The sequence below is a fragment of the Gastrolobium bilobum genome, unplaced genomic scaffold (genome assembly GCF_033153095.1).
Source record: "Gastrolobium bilobum isolate Gb01-03AN ecotype WA unplaced genomic scaffold, APGP_CSIRO_Gbil_v1 utg10371, whole genome shotgun sequence".
Lineage (NCBI taxonomy): Eukaryota > Viridiplantae > Streptophyta > Magnoliopsida > Fabales > Fabaceae > Gastrolobium > Gastrolobium bilobum.
This window is the reverse complement of record NW_026899862.1, coordinates 51,329-70,925: the sequence shown is the minus strand read 5'-3', so window position 1 is coordinate 70,925 and position 19,597 is coordinate 51,329. Positions and strand designations below refer to the sequence as shown.

General features: G+C 35.9%; 1 non-coding gene and 1 pseudogene across 1 annotated transcript; one reads left to right on the top strand and one right to left on the bottom strand.

Annotated features, from left to right (window-relative positions):
* Window positions 1-3,131: 3,131 nt before the first annotated feature.
* LOC133293977 (citrate-binding protein-like) lies at window positions 3,132-3,979 on the top strand (annotated as a pseudogene).
* Window positions 3,980-16,334: 12,355 nt separating this feature from the next.
* On the bottom strand, window positions 16,335-16,408 carry TRNAI-AAU (transfer RNA isoleucine (anticodon AAU)). The gene has a single exon. It is a non-coding gene; the product is annotated as a tRNA-Ile (tRNA).
* Window positions 16,409-19,597: the final 3,189 nt, after the last annotated feature.

The window sequence follows — 19,597 nt, the reverse complement described above, 5'->3', positions numbered from 1 at the left end:
TGAAGCCCAAACTTGTCTTCCAATGAGGGGTTGCGGGTTTGAGAGGAGTGAGGGGAGGAAGATGATGATGTAATGGTGGCTTTGCCATGTGACAAGGTTCACTTAAGTGGGGTGGGTCCCACCGCCACCTCACGCGATTTCAAAATAATTCAAATTTCCCGCCTATTCCACTAAACGTTCATAATTTCATAACCATTGTCCTTTAACATTAACCATTGTACTTTAATTACCCTTGATCAGATGAATCCGGAGTTTTTCAGTCGTTCAGAGAAATTGCATTTTTAAGTTGTTACACGCGTCGTGGGCACGCTTTCCCAAACTTACTAATTTCCATCAATTTTCACCAGAAATCATATTTCCTAGTCCTATATACCATTTATAACTTATAACCAAACCTAGAGCTCAAAATTCATTTGGCACGCTTTACGGTGCAACTGTACCGTAATATTTTTGCCCAGTAAGACACTATTCATCGAATTTCAGAAACTTGTCTAACCACTCAATTTTTCGTTCTGAATCCATTTTCAGGGTTATTTTTATCATTTGAGACCTCCTAGTCAATTTTACCTTCCTAGGTTTACGTGTTTGGCTAATTACCGTTTTACACTTCCTTTGTATTTTGACCTAATTTTTAGGATTTTTACTAATCTTATCCTTTAATCCACCTTTGATATATTAATATATGTTTTAGAATACGAGGTGTTATAGCTTAGACCTGAACCTATGGGAGAGCTGGAAAATTTAGCATTGGAGAATCAACCGGAACATTACAAATTTAGACATGTAAAACCTGAACCCTTAAGAGAAGTTGGTGGCCTTACTGAAGGATAACAGGGATCTATTCGTTTGGAAGTCATGTGATATATCGAGTATTGTCCTCCAATTCTGATACCAAAGTGTTTGTCCAGGAAAGAAAAGAAAGATTGGCCCTGGGCTAAGGAAGGCAGTGGAGAAGCACGTCAAAAAGGTTTTAAAGGTCAGCTTTATCAAGAGATTCAATACACAACTTGGCTCTCCAAAGTAGTGTTGGTCAAGAAGTCAAACGAAAAATGGCAAGTGTATGTTGAGTATATATTTGTGTTAAAAACTTGGTAGGATTAGTCGATGAATTAGTGTAGAAATCTCCAGAAGTAAATCATTTTTATTATATTATTTTTATATTTTTGAAGTTTTATAATTTAAAGTGTTAAACACATATATTTCATTTTTTTTTCAAATAAGAAGTTATAAAAAATAATGTACAAAATATTGTGGAAGAAACATTTGATTTATGCAGCAACTAATTTTTGTTGTTTCTTGCCGAATAGGATGAAAAAATAAAATAAAAAAATTGTGCCACTATAACGCCGTCTATTATGTTTATAAAATTTTACGTTCATTAAATAACGATTATTGTTATTTAGAGATATCCGGTTCTTATTTGTTTTATAGTAACATCTGAAGTCCGTGAACTTGACTTTTCAATAGGAATATCCATCTTTCACATCACTCATTACTCATATTTCTTACAATATATAGGCTAGGTGATAAAATCAAATTTTTAAGTATTCAAAAATAAAATTTGACATCACCTAATCAACTAACATATTATATTTTTCTAGCTTAATCAGTTGTGCAAAGTTCGAATTTCTGATTAAGTATTATTAAAATTTAATAGGAAGAATTTTATCTTCCATGTGATATTATTCTACTCTACTCATATTAGTTGAATAATTGATGAACTCATAGATAATATATAAAAAAATTGAGACTACCTATAACTAAATTATCCAGTTTATACAGCATTATTATTAAATAATATTTCAGAAAATAATTGAGCTTTTTAAAAAAATAATAATAACAACGAACCTTTATGTCGAAAAGAAGAAGACAACGCTCAGATAACAAAACGATGGGAACGATGCTTCACCAAAACAATATAGTGGTTTAGTTTCGATTCAGTACTAGATTTAGACCTAGGTTATTTATTTACATTTTATGTTACGATCATTAGATGAGACGATGATTTCAGTACAAACAGTCCCAGTTTTATATATCCTTTCAGCCGGCTGCTCCCAGTTTTTTTTTTTTTCCAAAAAAAAAAAAAAACTAATCTTCCAGATTCTCGGCATATATATATATATAAGTAAATATTCTTTTTGGTACTCAGCAAGATTTTACGATGTCCGCTTTAGTCTCTAGCAAATAAAAAAACTATTCATGGTCTTAAGAAAATCAAAGTGGATCCATTTTAATCCTTTTGATGGACTAACATGGATCTTTTTTGAATTTACGAGGAACTACGATTTCAACTAAATGGTTTCATTTTGAATTTATTAGGGACCACGAATAACCTTCTTATTTGCTAGGAATTAAAGCGGGTATCATGAAATTTGCTGAGCACCAGAAAGGATATTTACTCTCTCTCTCTCTCTCTCTCTCTATATATATATATATATATATATATATATATATATATATATATATATATATATAAGGATTTTGTGACAACCAAGTTGTGTTACTACTAAGTGACTACCAATCAATCTCACCGTTAGATCGATTATGTTGATCCAACGGTTATATTTATTTCCATCTTTGTATGGTCATGATTATCCAAATTTAATACTTTATATTTATTTTCACCTTTGTATGGTTATGATTTCTCATATTTAATGTTTTCACTTTAAATATGGGGAATCATGACCATACAAAGATGGAAATAAATATAACCGTTGGATCAACATAATCGATCTAACGGTGAGATTGATTGGTAGTCACTTGATAGTAACACAACTTAGTTATGGCTTATCATTTCTCAAGCTACCGGAGATAAAGTTATCTCCGGCTACTAAATCATAACCGTACAAAGATGAATCAATTGTGATAAAAGAAGAGAGAGAAAAAGGGAATCATAATCATTCAAAGGTGAATTAATTAATATAATGAAATAAATAAATAAAACGAGTTTTGGGGTAGCCGAAGCTCCGCCGGCCTGAGAAATGTTTTTTCCATATATATATATATATATATATATATATATATATATATATATATATATATATATATATACCCACTGTAATTTGATTAAGTCACCATAAGCCACTTCAAATTTATCTTTTCATAAAATGAGATTTAATATTTGTAAGGCCATGGTTGCTGTTTATCACATTGCTGTTCTGAAATCACTTGTTTGTTTTACATTCGTGCTCGCGGCAAGAAGCTCGCCGGTGAATCTAACCCTTGGATTCACTGATCTTCCATTGAACCAATCAAACCTTGTAGTTCAGAAGCCTTATAATTTACCTGTATGCGCACGTTATAGCTTTGTTGATGGAGTGCACAAGATGTGGGTGTACTCCACGGACAAACCTCACTCCATAACTAGCAAAACCCATCCCCGAACTGAAATACGTGTTACAGTGAGCTTCACTTTACTACTTCTATTTTCTCTTCAACGTACTCCAACCAAATGCTCAACAAAAGTTAATTATTTACTGTGAAATTATAAGCTTATATTTATTTATTTTAAATTGCAGGCTTACATATGCTAATTGCTAATGGTTTAATTGCTTTTGATGTGTCTTGTTTGCTTGTTGTCCTTTCAGGGCTACGATTATTCCTCTGGGGTATGGCAATTTGAAGGGCATGGTTTTGTGCCTAGCGGTACTACTGGCGTGTGCATTATGCAAGTGTTTGGGTCGACCCCTCCTCATGCCACCACTTTTATGCTTAAACCTACAACGGTTCTCTTACGTATTATACGCATCCGGTTTTGGTTCCAAACATATGGGGGAGATGGTTTAAATTAAATGTGATCCATGATGTCCAAGGCTTGACGGTACATATTTACATTGATGAGAAACTGGCTTATGTGGCGCCTGCCCGTGACGGTGGTGTCTCCCATTACTTCAAGTGTGGGGTTTACGAACAGTATAATTCTTCCTACTATATGGAGTCCCGTTGGAAGGGAATTAGAGTTCTGAAAAAATGTTCATGATTGAAGTTTAGGATATGCTGTTTAATATCTAGTTTAATAAACTTGGAAGAGAATAAGAATGTTCATGGTTGAAGTCGGTGGATATATATGCTGTTTTATTTAGTGAAATAGAAAAGAAAAAAATGCATTAAACAAATACTGTCGCGGGTGAACATATCATCCTTATAATGTCCTTGAAGTAAAAGTAATCATCTATCATGGGCTTCAGGTAGGCAATGGTGAATTCACTTAGAATTTTATCATGATTGACATAATCCCTTAGAATGTATCTTTATCTTATCCCTTAGAACATATCATCCTTATCTTTTAGTGTGGGTAAACACTTCCCTCAATAATGTATCTTTATCTTATCCCTTAGAAAAAAAAAAAAAAATTCTTTGGTAGACATAATCCTCAGATCTAAAATAAAGATAATATAAGTTCCCTAAGGGCCCTAATCATAATAGGCAACCTCTTCAACTGCAGAGTGAGAAGAATCATGATTGACCCCGGTAGTTTATCTGATGTCTAATTATAGGACGCCTTCAAACAGATGAACTTGGAAAAGAGGACCTCAAACTGAGTGAGACCGAGCTAAATATGTATTCAACGGAGAGCTCACCCCTCCTAGGGGATACATCACCCTAAGGCTAACCTTAGGATCCAGGGACGCCGTCAAGTCGAGGCGTGTGCGCTTTATCGTGGTAAATTGTTTGTCATCTTCCAATGCAATTATTAGACGACCTACTATTCACAAGTGGCACATGCTCATCTAAACCAAACACCACGCTTTGCAACTTGAGGGGTCCAAAATTGAGGTAATCGTCAGAGGAGACCAGAAGGATTCCAGGACTTGTTACTATGAGACAATGTGGATCAGCGAAAGGGGGGTCATCCTCGCCACCCAGGATCTGACATGAAGAAAAAAATCCAGGACAAAGGCAAGTCAGTCAAGCCTTCGAAGGGGTCAGTCATGATAATCGAGTTGGACATGAGAGAAGACGACCACCTGTTGAGACCTAAACCTAAGGGAGAGTTAGAAAATTTAGTACTGAGGGAGATACCAGAACATTACACTAAGATCAACAAGAGCCTTGAGCCCGGCCTAAGGGAGAAGTTGGTGGCCTTCGTAAAGGAAAACAGAGACTTGTTCGCGTGGAGGTCATCTGATATACCGAGTATTGACCTCCAATTCTGCTGCCAATGTCTTTCTATCTATCCGGGTTCCCAGTCGTGTAAGAAATTTTAAGACAAGATTATATGAAATTATAACACCAAAATATTCAGGCTTACTTGTTGAAGACATGATTCTTGATTTCTTGAAGGTTTCTTGTTTAGTCTGATGCTCCTGTAATAGAAAGACCAAGATCTTCCTCTGCAATTCACACTACTCCCTGATCACAACCGTCGATGGGGCGAGTTGTGGAGTGACAGTTTTCCAACACCTGTGAATGCAGAGGGGACCTAGTCAAACTTATTAACCATAATCCCCTTCCCATCATCAGCCTATACGTTAGGCCTACACTGTTACCCACACTAATCAGTTTACAGATATTCAAGCCTAAATCAAAAGGATCACTAATTAACTGGGATTTATACTGCACCCCTATATAGATCATGACTTAGCATGTTTTTATTAAAACAAGAAAAACTACAATTAATTGAAGCCCACAATTATTATAAAAATTTCTAACAAGTCAGACTCCCAAAAGAAAAGAAAGACAGGCCCTAAGCGAAGACAAGAAGTGGAGGAGCATGTCAAAGAGTTGTTAGAGGCTGGCTTTATAAGAGAGATTCAGTACATAACTTGGTTCTTCAACCTTTTTTTGGTCAAGAAGTCCAACGACAAATGGCGAGTGTATGTTGATTATACAGATATGAACAAAATGGCGAGTGTATGTTGATTATACAGATATGAACAAGGTTTGCCCAAAGGATTCATGATGTCAAACATAGGCCAACGATAAAAAAAACTCCTTTGGTTTCCAGCTCTTCTCCTTTATGGATGCCTACTCAAGATACAATCAGATACCCCTCCACCCAGCAGATCAAGAGAAAACAACCTTCATCACTGAAAAAGCAAATTACTTCTACATTGTAATGCCATTTAGACTTAAGAATGTTGGAGCTACATACCAGTGCATAATGAATAAGATCTTCGAGAAGCAAATTGGAAGGAATATTGAGGTCTTCATCGACAACATGATTGTCAAAATTGACGAGGTTAGAGATCATGGGAACGACATGCCCCATGTTTTTGCACAGCTCCAAGCTCACGTCAAATGCACTTTGGAGTTTCAGCAGGAAAATTCTTAAGCTTCATGCTAACTCACAAAGGGCTAGAGGTAGACCTAGACAAGTACAAGTCAGTCTTAAACACGTAGAGTCCCAAGAACAAGAAAGGGACACAACAGTTGATGGGACTTCTGGTCTCCCTGACAAGATTCTTTCCTAGATCTGTCGAGAATTCAATGTCATTCTTGGAGCTCCTCAAGAAGGAAGCTAACTGCGGATGGGGGCCGGATCTTTCAAGGAAATCAAATCTTGCTTGGAAACTACACCTGTCTTATCCAATCCTATCCTCAAAGAAACTTTGCTACTATATCTGGCTATTGGTGGAGAGGTTGTTAGCGCGACACTTAATTGAGAAACAGAGAAAGATCAGCTTTGTATACTTTGCGAGCAGAGCCCTCTGAAGACCCGAGTTGAATTATCAAAAGGTGGCATTTTACCTCCTTACTATGGCTATAAGATCGTGTCGTTACATTTAGGGATACCCTATTATGGTTAGGACTAATCATCCTGTCAGGTAGGTGCTTCACAAGCCCAACCAGCTAAAAGGATGATTGTTTGGGAAATTGAGCTATCTGAATTTGAGATCTCGTATGAAGCCCATCATGCTCAAAAGTCTCAGGCCCTAGCCAACCTTGTCGTGGAGTTGACTTGTAACAGCCCGTTACGTACCGGTAATGTTATCATTGCATATAGTATTAAGCGCAGTTACAATCACAGTAATTGAGTTAATTAAATTACGGGTAAACTTTTTCTTTTATTACATTCATTTCTTTAAACATTAACCATTTCCGTAATCAATTAAAACAACGCCATAATTGTAAATGCAAAACTCGCGGAAGCTTAAAAACTTACTAAACATAATCCCTCTAAGCGATGCCATTTATTTTAGATTTTTGAAAACACATTTTTCAACTTTAACACAGTGGTAATCGATTACCATGCTTGAGGTAATCGATTACCAGAGGTTACTGTAGAAGTCAGAACCTCAAATTGGGCTCCCCTGTTTTCTGGTAATCGATTACCAGAGATTGGTAATCGATTACTGAACTAGGTAATTGATTACCAATGCTCTGGTAATCGATTACTTTCAAGACAGAAGCTCAATTTTTCGCTCCCTGTTGCAGGTAATCGATTACCAGTGAAAAGTAATCGATTACTATGCAACAAAAATGACAGATGACAGCTTTTAAGACCCAAAATGAGTGGTCTAACTTACTCTTAACACATTTCTACTTCATATACACTTTACACATGTCCTAATGTAGGCTCTAGGCCCTTCTATCATGCATATTCATTAATCAATGCATCAATTACAATGTTCTCAATGTCATAGCCATTTACACCTAAAATGGTCTATATACAACATAAGTTTTCCAATGCCTCAAATACAACATAGGTGGCCATGGACAAGTCCCATGCTCACACAAAATGCGAATAGAAACAAGAGGCGTAATGTAAATCAAATGCAAAGACTTAGAATATAATCATGAACATCACAAAAGCATGGAAACCTCAACATGCAATATGTTCATGATCTAAGTCCCAAAATGCTAACTAATGCCATGTGCATCATATATACTCCTCCAAAATACCATGCACTCCATATGCACCACATGCTACTGTCATCCACTAAGTGGGCTTCTTGCCCGAAACTCCTCTGTGCTCATAATGTCCTGAAACAATGTCCCCAAACGTGGGGTGAGATATACATATATATCTCAGTAAACCAAGGGTACTAGAGGATCACTCCACCCCATGGCTCACTCAAAGTGCTACAAATGATATCATGTAAAAATGCATGCATCCAAAATCACACACAACTGGGCACATCCAAGAACATCCTCATAAGGATTACGTTCGAGGACCCCATCATATAACTCCCGGGAATCTTCCTGGTGCCTCTCCCATGGTTGAGACGACCCCATGGCAAAACTCAACTGGAACTCCTCATGAGCCCTATCCAGCGGAAGTCCCACGTTTGGATCATCCTGGTACCGCTTCCAGAGTCGGTTCCACGACAAAACCCGACCGGAATCCCCAAAGGATATCTCCAGCGGATGTCCAAACCAACACACATCTACTGGCCAGAGATCACGAACAATGCACACAAACAGTAATGATGCATGAACATACATTTTCCACACCACATCATACAACACAAAATCCAACCACAACCTTCCACTAGGTGTGGTGGAGCACATAAGGGACTAAACCCCAATTCCAAGGGTTTACCTCAACTCCAAGCACAAGGCTCCAAACGTACGCTCCGAGCTCAATCTACCACTATCGCGTCCGAGAGAGGTAACCTATATGATCAACAAATGACCATCAAACATATGCGAACAATTCATCAACTTCACACAATTATAAAACCAACCTATAGTCACTTAGGCCTACTGGCCCATTCCCATTTAATTCAATTATCTTAACTCCTTGACTCATCAAAGTGATTCATCAACCCCACCATTATACACTTAATCAACATCCATTTCCTAAACTATATTTTCACATCATTTTTCCTACCAACTACCTATGGTTCGAATTCATCAATGAAACACCCCTCAAGGTTCTCAATCCAATTCAACAATTACACATGTCATAAAATCCTATTATTAACCTATACAACAAACAATCATGCCATTTTCACACAACTAAATTTCTAAATCTCATGACACTTGATTTTTTTTCTAAGTTAAATCATCATTTTCACTTAGAATTTTCATAGCATTTCTAGCTCAATCATGTCATTCTAAGACATTATCGTCTAATGCAATTTTTCCATTTGAGCTTCCAATCATCATAAATCAACAATTACAAGAGTAGGGTGTATATATTTTGATCTATGAAATCAATCATAAAAACCATGTAAATACACTCACAATCAATGCTAGACTCTCCACCAAGGCTTCTCCAAGCATCTAGAGGTCCAATGCCTCCATAAACATCATTTTTTTCCAATCTTTCAAAACTGACCTAGGCTAAATACTCACCAAGGGAGTGATTTCAAGGCTAGGGGGTATCACCAATGGCTTTAGAATGGGTTTTCCAATTGATTTCAACACCAAAATCAAAGGATTTGGCCAAGAAATGATGGTTTTGGATGAAAAGCTTGAAAGCCTTCAATGGGAAAAAAGAACGCACGCAGGGAAGGAGAAAGAAGAGAGAGGGATCGTGAGGTTGAGGGAAAATGAGGGAAACTTAAGTGAATTTTGGTTCCGCGGGTCCCACACGCGATTTAACTTTAATGAAACATCTAATTTAAACCACAATTTCATAAACTACGTATTTTTCCCGTTCGTGTCATATTTTTGTTTCCTAAAAATACTTATCAAAATTTCACGCCTATCGGTATAATTATACCGCAATATTTTATACCGGAAAAATCACTATTCATCAAAATTTCAGAAACTTGTCTATCCACTCGATTTTTCGTTCCGAATCCATTTCCAGCCTTATTTTTACCATTTGAGACCTTCTACTCGATTTTTCATGCCTAGGGATACGTGTTTGGTAAATTACCATTTTGCCCTTATATATTTTGACCCTAATCTCAGGATTTTCACTAATCCTAACCTTTTAAGCGACATTATCATCTATAAATATATATTTAGAAATATGAGGTGTTATATGACTCCCACAAGAAATGGATAGCAAAAACTTGGTGATACATGGGCAATCTATGTCAAAGGTTCCTTCAATGCTAAAGGAAGCAGCGTTGGCATAATTGTTGAGAACCTAGAAAAAGTCTCTATTAAATAGTCCCTCCACTTGGTATTCTCACCTCAAGTAATCAGGCTAAATACGAGACTCTCATAGTCGGACTATTGAAGGAAAAGGAACATTGAGCCCATAAGGTGAAAGTTTGCAATGATTCAAAGCTCATCACTCCCTAAGTAGAGAACAAATACCAAGCTCAAGGACCCTTGATGGCCAAGTATTTGAGCAAGGTCAGGGAACAATTGTCCGACTTCAACTAAGCACATTCTTATACATCCCAACGAGCAAAAATTCCATGGCCGATATATTGTCGAAGCTCGCCAGCACCAAGAATCTGGGTAATCATAGGTCTGCATTCCAGCACCAAGTCTTGGCCTGGGCATGTTAACCTGTTTAAACCTATTAGGCATTCAGTAATAAAAAAATAATTAAAATAATTTTACTTTATTATTCAAAATTATAATATAATAATATTATTTATTTTACTTAAAATAAATAATATGATATAAGTCGGACTATAAGCATATAGGCCTGACATGTAAAACAAAGCTTATGACCTGCTTTCCAAATAGGCTTTTTTGAAAGCCTGAGTGTGTTCTATTTGATTATATGTGACAATCCGAGCCTAGCCCAATGTAGGCTGGGTCGTAGGCCCCTATTAGACTATCTAGCTCATTTACACCCCCAGTAGGCATGAAAAAAAGTAGACATAATATTGTATCCTTAATATATACTCTTTTTTTATAAAAAGGGTATAAAAAAATAAGAAAAATGATATTATGCCTAACTTTTTTATACATATCTACATATTCATCTCCAATACCGTTAGATCATAACTTCAAGAGGAAAGAAAGGGTGAAAGTTAGTTGAAATTCTAATCTTACGATGTTGAAGAGAATAAGTAGAGTAGGAATGAAAAGAAAAGGTAGGCATGAAAAAAACAATGTAGAAATATTGTGGATGAAACATTTTATTTATGCAATGTCTAATTTTTGTTGTTTCTTTTTGCAGGTTACAGGAAATAGAACATACAACCACACACCCTATTACACACACCCACACCACTAGGCTAGCCCTAGTGGATAATTTTTGTTGTTTCTTGACAAATAGGATTAAAAAATCAAAATAATTGTGCCAAGATAACGCCTTGTATAATTTTTATAAAACTTTCAGTTCATTAAATAGCAATTTTTGTGATTTAGAGATAAGGAAATAATTTTCTTATATATGTTGTAGGAAAATGGTAATCTCATGTTGAAGGAATAAAATTAAAAATGGGACCCACAGGTAAGAGGAGAGAAAAAAAGAGAGGTGGGACCCATCCCTCTTTTGTGTGAGTAAGAAATTTGTTTCTCTCGTGCAAAATGAGATAAATATAACCCTTAGAGATATATGTAGTTCTTATCTGATTTGTTTTATAGTAGTGTGCATAGTTATTAGTATCGTATGATACACGATACGATTCATAAATATGATGTGATTCACAAGTTCAGTGATATGTATCGTGAAGTGTATTAGAAAGGAGTTTGTATCATACGATACGATACTGTTGCGAATCTAGCAAGTGTACTAGTCGTACAAGTAATAAAATGATGAGTAAAGATCGTTCCCACGAGGATTTGTGTCAAGCACCGACTAACCATATGTACTTGAGTTGAATCAAACAAAAGTTCATAGATTGCATAGATTTCTTGTCACCAGAAACTACACTGAATTGAATTAAAACTTGATAAATAAATAAAATGTAAATTATAATGTAAACAAGTAGTCAGATGTCATTTTCCCTCAAACATGAATTTATAGATGAACCAATTTCCATTATGAATTATCTACTATGTAATGTTGATCAACATTTTTCTTATCATCTCAAGATGTAATCCATTACTACCCTGATAGACACATTAATCAGAAACCACAATCCCTTGGTGATTCCTTTCTTAATACATGCATTAATTACTAAGGTCTTAAGATCACATCAGAATCCTAGCATCAATCCCTTGACTACTAGAACACTGATGATGAAGTTGTCAAAAATAGAGAAACAATGTAAACATGTCTGTTCTACACTATTCCTCAACATGAAGAATTAATCAAGACAACTTCATACAATCACATAATAGATAAACAAAACATCTAATTAACCTTTCATAAATTCAAACTTGAGTTCCATTGAATCAGACTACAAAGGACTCTCCTAAGACATAATTGAAATACAAACAAGAGAAGAAAGATCAAACTCCATTGACATGATAGTTGAGTCTTCAATCTCCGAGTGCAATTACATAGGAAATACTAACTATTACAAGAACTAATCCTAAGAATTTGGAAATTCAGAGAAAATGAGGAGTCAGATCAGATCTATGAAAGACCTGATCTGATCTCCCTTCTCCTAGTGTGATGAGAAAAGTCAGAATGAGATATGATGGATTGGATCTGATATTTGAGTATGGAGGCCCCTTGTCCTTTTATAGTTTACAAATTACAACTGAAAACTGACTTGGGCGCTAAAACGTTCACTTATGGGCGTTTTAGCGTCCAACTTTGACGGATGTCCAACTGCTTTCAACTGTCTTGGGCGCTAAAATGTTCGATTTGGGCGTTTTAGCGCTCACGACCAGAACCTTTTTGCACATCAGAGCGCTAAAATGCTGGACTTGGCCGTTTTAGCGCTCAGCACCAGCACTTTCTGGCTTCATTTTGCAGCAGGGCGCTAAAACGCTCTATTTGGGCGTTTTAGCGCCCAACACTTAGAATTTTTCCATTCTTCAGAATTTTCTTCATTCTCTCTTTTGCTTCATTGAGCTTCATTTCCCTACAAGAACAATGCAAATTTTCAACAAAGCTTCCAGAACTTGTATGTAGGACTTTCTAGGACATTAACCCTATTTTCTATCCATTTAATCACATAAATTAAACTAATTCATGCTTTAAAACCTTATAAACCAAGGGTTTATCAGATACATGTATCATACGATTCTAAAATTAATTCAAAATTTGTAATTTAATATAAAAATAAATAAACTTTTTGATTTGTGATTTAAATTAAAGAAATCTGAAAAATTATTATTAATAAGGTAAAGAAAATAAAGTTTTGATTTGTGATTTAAACTCAAAAATCAATCTGTAGAATCTGTATTAATAAAGAAAATAATTAAATAAATATTCTAAATTTCTTCAATCTCTAAAGAAGAAAGATTTTATTTTTGAGAACTATTCAAAGATTATAAAGGAAAAGGACCTCAGATTGTTGAACAAGAAATGAGGGGTGAGTCAAATGACTACCTTGATGAAGAGGATGATGGATTAGTTATGTCATTGATAGATGCTGATAATGATAGTAGTGATAATATTAGTCTTAATGATTGATGAATAGGAGAATAAATGGATTGCACTTAGTTACTTATGTATTTTTCTTATTGAATCCTTTTTGAAATTTGAATTTATATAATTTTAATTATATTACATATTTTTAAATATTTTTTATTATATTTGTGTATCTTACAATTTACGATATACAATACAAATGTCGACCAAACGATATATAATACTTATTGCGATGCAACAAACTTAGTAGTATGTATGTGGAGTCCGTGAGCTTGACTTTTCAAAAGAGACCATTAAGTTAGGAAAATTCATCTTTCACATCTCTTATTTCTCACATTTCTTACATTATATAGAATATAGGTGACAAAATCAAATTTTTAGGTATTCAAAAAAAAAATGCGAGACTACCTATAATTAAATAATACAAGTTATATATATATATATATATATATATATATATATATATATATATTATTAAATTAGAAAATAATTTTAGTTTAAAAATAATATCAACGAAACTTTATTTCGAAATCTTAGAATTAGATAGTGCACGGGTAAGAAAACGATGTGAACGATGGGGTTCAGACGTTCAGTACTAGATTTAACTCTAGTTATTTTATTAATTACATTTTATGTTACGATCATAAGATGAGACGGTGATTTCAATACAAACGGTCCCAAAGTTATAAATCCTCTCAGCCGGCTGCTACCTCCCGAAGATGATCAAAAACTAATCTTCCAGACTATATATATATATACACATTTCTGCATCTGTTGTACCTAACAATCAAATAATCAAATACTTGTCATATATATAATTGACATTAAATGCTAAGAATCATGACCGTACAAAAGATGAAAGCATTAAATGTAAAGAATCATAATCATACACTCAGTGGCAGAACTTTCTATGCGCCAATCCGCAAGTGCGAACATAAACTTCTGGGAAAAAAATTACAGAAATGACGAAGAAGAAGGGGGTAAAGAAGAAATGAAGAAGAAGCTATGGCGGCTTACATAACTCTGAGTAGATGGAAATGTTGATGTGAATATTATGTTTTGTAAAATTTGGACCGGTTCAATCCTTTTTTAACTTAATGGGCCAAATCTAACTTAATGCCCTGACTTAATATGAATATTAGGCTTAGAGAACTTACAAATGCTTTTTTAACTTAATGGGCTGGTTACAATTTTTTTTTTCAGACCCAAAAGTAAACTTTATGCTTGAATTTGATTTTATTAAAATATGATTTTATAATAATAACTTATACTGAGAAACTTTTATCTCAATTTTTAATTCAGTAAAATAATATGATTTTTAAATATTTCAATATATATAAAAGTTTCAACTATAGAAGCAACATCAAGTTACAAAATAAGTCTCACTATACTCATTAGGTGTGTAATTTATTATTTTTTATATTAAATTATTTGAAATTGATATATTTTTTATAGATATTTGAATATATTTATAACTTTTTAAATATAATTTATATATATTTACCGGAATTCAATCGGTGACTCATTAATTTAGTATCTCGACATAATCAAACACCGACCGAATTAAACAACATTACTTGACACTGAGTAAGTGATTACTGATTACTATTTCAATATAAATATAATAAAACCTATCACTTTATATATATTTTTGTTAAATTGGAGTTTTTTTATATTCTTTTATTTTTTAATATATTTAAAACTTTTTTAAAAAAAATTGTGGGGGCGCTGCCTCTAAATTTTTGCTACTAAATGTGCGGACATAAATAAATTTTTCTGGGTCCTCCACTGCATACACTTGTCGTTGTAGTACGTAAAGTGGCAACATAAATAATTTTACCTGTATATATAAATAATTTTACCTGTATATATAAATAATTTTACCTATAGATATATATATATATATATATATATATATATATATATATATATATATATATATATATATATATATATATATATATATATATATATACTAATTTGATTAAGTTACCATAAGCCACTTCAAATTTATCCTTTTAGAAAATGAGATATAATAATTGTAAGCCCATGGTTGCTGTTTATCACATTGCTATTCTGAATTTACTTGTTGGTTTTCCATTCGTACACGGGGCAAGAAATGTTGGTGTACATGGATGCTCTCGCCAGAGGACCTAACCGTTGGATTCGATGAACCTTCTAGAAAAATCCAAATTTTAGATGATAATTTCACTGGAAAAACATATTTTGTCGAAGTTTTCAATGGAAATATTATTCTGTCGACACTTTTTGACGAAAATTATTTTTTGTCAAAAAAATTTGACAAAATAATTTCTGTTGAAAATTTCATTCATTTTTCAAAATAATTTCATTCATTTTTTATCGAAAATTTTTGTTCGAATTATTTTTTCATCGAAACTTTTCATAGAAATTATTCCATCGAAAATTTTTGACGGAATCTCTAATTCTATCGAAAAAATTGTTACACACGAAAAGATATTTGACGACTTGATTTCCTGTGGAATTTTTTTGACGAAAAAAAAAAATAAATTTAGCAGTGGAACTTCCATTGCACCACTCAAATCTTATAGTCCATAAGCCTTGTAATTTACCTGTATGCGCACGTTATATAGCTTTGTTGATGGAGTGCACAAGGTGTGGGTGTACTCCACGGACAAACCTCACTCTAGAGCTAGCAAAACCCATCCCCGAACTGAAATACGTGTTAAAGTAAGTTAATTAATCTCTTTTGCTTCACTTTTCTACTTCTATTTTCTCTTCAAAGTACTTCAACCAGATCCTCTTAATTACTTATTGTGAAATTATAAGCTTATATTTCTTTTAAAAAAATGACTACTTAGAATGGCTTAATTACTTTTCATGTGTCTTGTTTCCTTCTTGTTTCCTCTAGGGTATGGCAAATTGAAGGGTATGTTATGTGCAAAAACTTCATAACTAGCAAAACCCATCCCCGAACAGAGATACGCGTTAATTAACTTTTCTACTTCTATTTGAGTTGTAAAAAAATGTTCATGATTGAACGTTGCGCAAAAGCAACATTTGGCCCATGCAGGTCTCGAACCTGCGACCTTCGCGTTATTAGCACGACGCTCTAACCAACTGAGCTAATAGGCCATGTTGGTTGAATATCGACTAAGATTTATTATTATTATTTTACTTTTCAATTACAAACTCGATATTGAAGTTGTTTCATTCAAAAAGCATAGCAACAACTACTAACTCCCTGTTACCCGAATAAAAAAACAAAACAAAAGGAAAGTAAATAATGGCATAGTATATGTAGCGTTGCTCAGTTAGATTATGAATTGATGATAGATGGGGAAAATATGGCATGCTTTTTATTTAAGACGTAGTCCAATTACGGAAATCTCAGTTTAGAACATGATTGGAGATGTTCAACATGGGGTGAGAGGCATTGATCGTGACAGATGATGGCTGTGATTTGTTGATGTCAGCGATTGCGGCGGCGCCGTCGCAGTAGCCTCGGAGGATATCACCTTCTTGTGGGGTGAGACCTAAAGTGCTTAGCATATCGGGCCAACATTCATTGGCTATGGTTAGGAGGGCATTGCAACAAGCGGATCCAAGATAGGTCTCACCGTTGAGAAAGAAGAGTATGACCTCGCCAGTGCAAGATTGAAGCTCAAACAACGTTTCCCAGCATTTGTTGTTTCCCTCCAATCTTAAACGTGTTGAAAGGGTTGAACTTAATTGAGGTTGACTCGGTGGAGCTCAAAGGCCTTGCCATTACCATTGTTGTCACCGTCCATGTTGACGCGAATATTATAAGAAACAGCTTCAAAGAAAAAGCCATTGTCAATACTGAGAGAGATGTTCTAATGAACATGGAGAAATGGATGAGGCTAAATATATTAGGGTCTGTGTTGTAACCCAACCCATGGCCCAGCCCATCAGGGTACAACCCAAACGCATGAGGACCAGCCCAAGATATTTAGATGACTACCTCACATGATCTGAGGCCAGCTTGCTGATTATTGTTCTGATTTTATTTCCGGTTTAATTAAGATAGTAGTCATTCCTATTTTTAAGCGTTGTTATTTCCTTTAGTTGTTTCTTTTCGTAATCATAGGATTAGCTGTTGCAACAGCCTTCGTATTTGAATTCTAGATTAGGGTTTACTTTACTATAAATATTGGAAGCAAACCTCAATGAAGTAAGAGTTGTTTTGACAGAATTCTTATCTCTCCTTCTTCTCAAATTCGTTCTCTTCCCTATTTTCCCTCTACCCCCTTACATTTGGTGCTTTCATTCCTGAACTTACCTCCATGGCTGAAAAGACTACACGCATGGCCCAATTACAAGATCAGATCACCGCTGTGGACGAACGACTTACAACGTTCATCACATCCGCCAATGAGGACTGGCAAACATTACTTCTGCTGATGCAACGAACCAACCAGGAGCAACTCGACCTCAGGCTCGATAAGTTCCAGCGCGAAATCACAGCTCTTCTAGAGACCCAGCGTCTCCAGCAACCTGCTAGTAGCGTTCTTGGACCAGTTCCGCTTCGTACTGATCCAAACAAACCCAAACCGGTCCGCCTTGTCTTCCCTCGGTTTGCCCAGGGCGATCCTACTGATTGGTTGTTTGCCGTCGACCAATATTTTGAGTATTACTCCATTACAGAACCGGAGAAGCTGTGTTTGGCTGCCTTTCACCTTGACCCACCAGCCCTCAGTTGGCTCCGCAATCTGTCTCGCGAGGGACTCATTGCCACTTGGCGAGACTTTCGCACAGCCATCATCAACAGATATGGCCCAACAATTTATGAGGATCCCGCGGGAGCATTATGTCGTCTGACTCAAACCGGTTCTGTCCGGGAATACCAAGCAGCTTTCGAAACTATGTCAAGTAAGGTACACGGCATCACGGACGCTCTACGCAAAAGCATGTTTATCTCGGGTCTCAAACCCAAGGTACGCAGTGATGTGCAAGCACATTTACCTGAGACTTTCCATGCAGCCTGGGGCCTTGCACGCAATTTCGCTGAGGCTGAAGATCGCACAATTAGATGGGGACAACGTACCCACACTACCACCAACCTCTCAGTCCTCTTCTGTTCCAATCAAGCGGCTTTCCCAAAGTGAAATGCTGGCACGAAGGGAAAAGGGACTTTGCTACAACTGTGACGAACGGTATGTTTTTGGCCATAAATGCAAACAGGGTTCTACTTTTATGTGTATGTTAGTCGATGACGACGAAGAAACTGCGCATGCCGAGGAAACAACAGAAGAAACTACTCCTGACAACCCTGAGTATCCTGAAATCAGTTTCAACGCCCTCTTTGGTCACCATTCAACCAAGGCTTTTCGTCTCACGGGCACTGTTAAAAGCACCGCTGTCCAGATACTGATAGACAATGGCAGCACCCATAACTTCATTACAGAACGCGCTGCAACCCACTTGCACTTACCCATCCAATCCATCAGCCCATTTAAGGTCCAAGTGGGCAACGGAGACAACCTATTTTGCCAAGGAATGTGTACTAAGGTTCGTATCAACCTTCCAAATCAACACATTTTTGATATTGACCTCTTTGTGCTTGAACTTCAGGGCGCAGATATTGTCCTCGGTGTACAGTGGCTATCCACCTTGGGACCAGTAATAACAGATTACCACACACTTACCATGACCTTTACCCACCAATCTAAACCCATCACTCTTCATGGCAACACCAGTTTAACACCTTCCGCCATTACCAATGCCCAACTACACAAACTAGTAGCCCACGAACCAATCCAGGCCTATCTCATGTGTATGACCACATCACAGCCACGTACAAACCCAATGCCTAATATTCCACACACCATCTCACCCATCCTCACCGAATTCCAAGATGTTTTCTTTAAACCTACCAAACTTCCCCCACATAGACCAACAAACCACCATATCCACCTTCTTCCCAACACAAAGCCCATACAGGTAAGGCCTTACCGGTATCCCCATTATCAAAAAAATGAGATTGAGAAGTTGGTCTCCGAAATGATACAGGAAGGAATAATACGCCCAAGCACTTCTGCCTATAGCTCACCGGTCATACTAGTCAAGAAGAAAGATGGAACCTGGCGTTTTTGTGTTGATTACAGGGCCTTAAATGCTATCACGGTCAAGGACAAGTTCCCAATTCCCACAATAGACGAATTATTAGACGAACTACATGGTGCATCAATTTTTTCCAAGCTCGATCTACGGTCCGGATACCACCAAATACTGATGGATGCCTCTGACATTCACAAGACAGCCTTTCGCACACACCATGGCCACTACGAATTCCTCGTGATG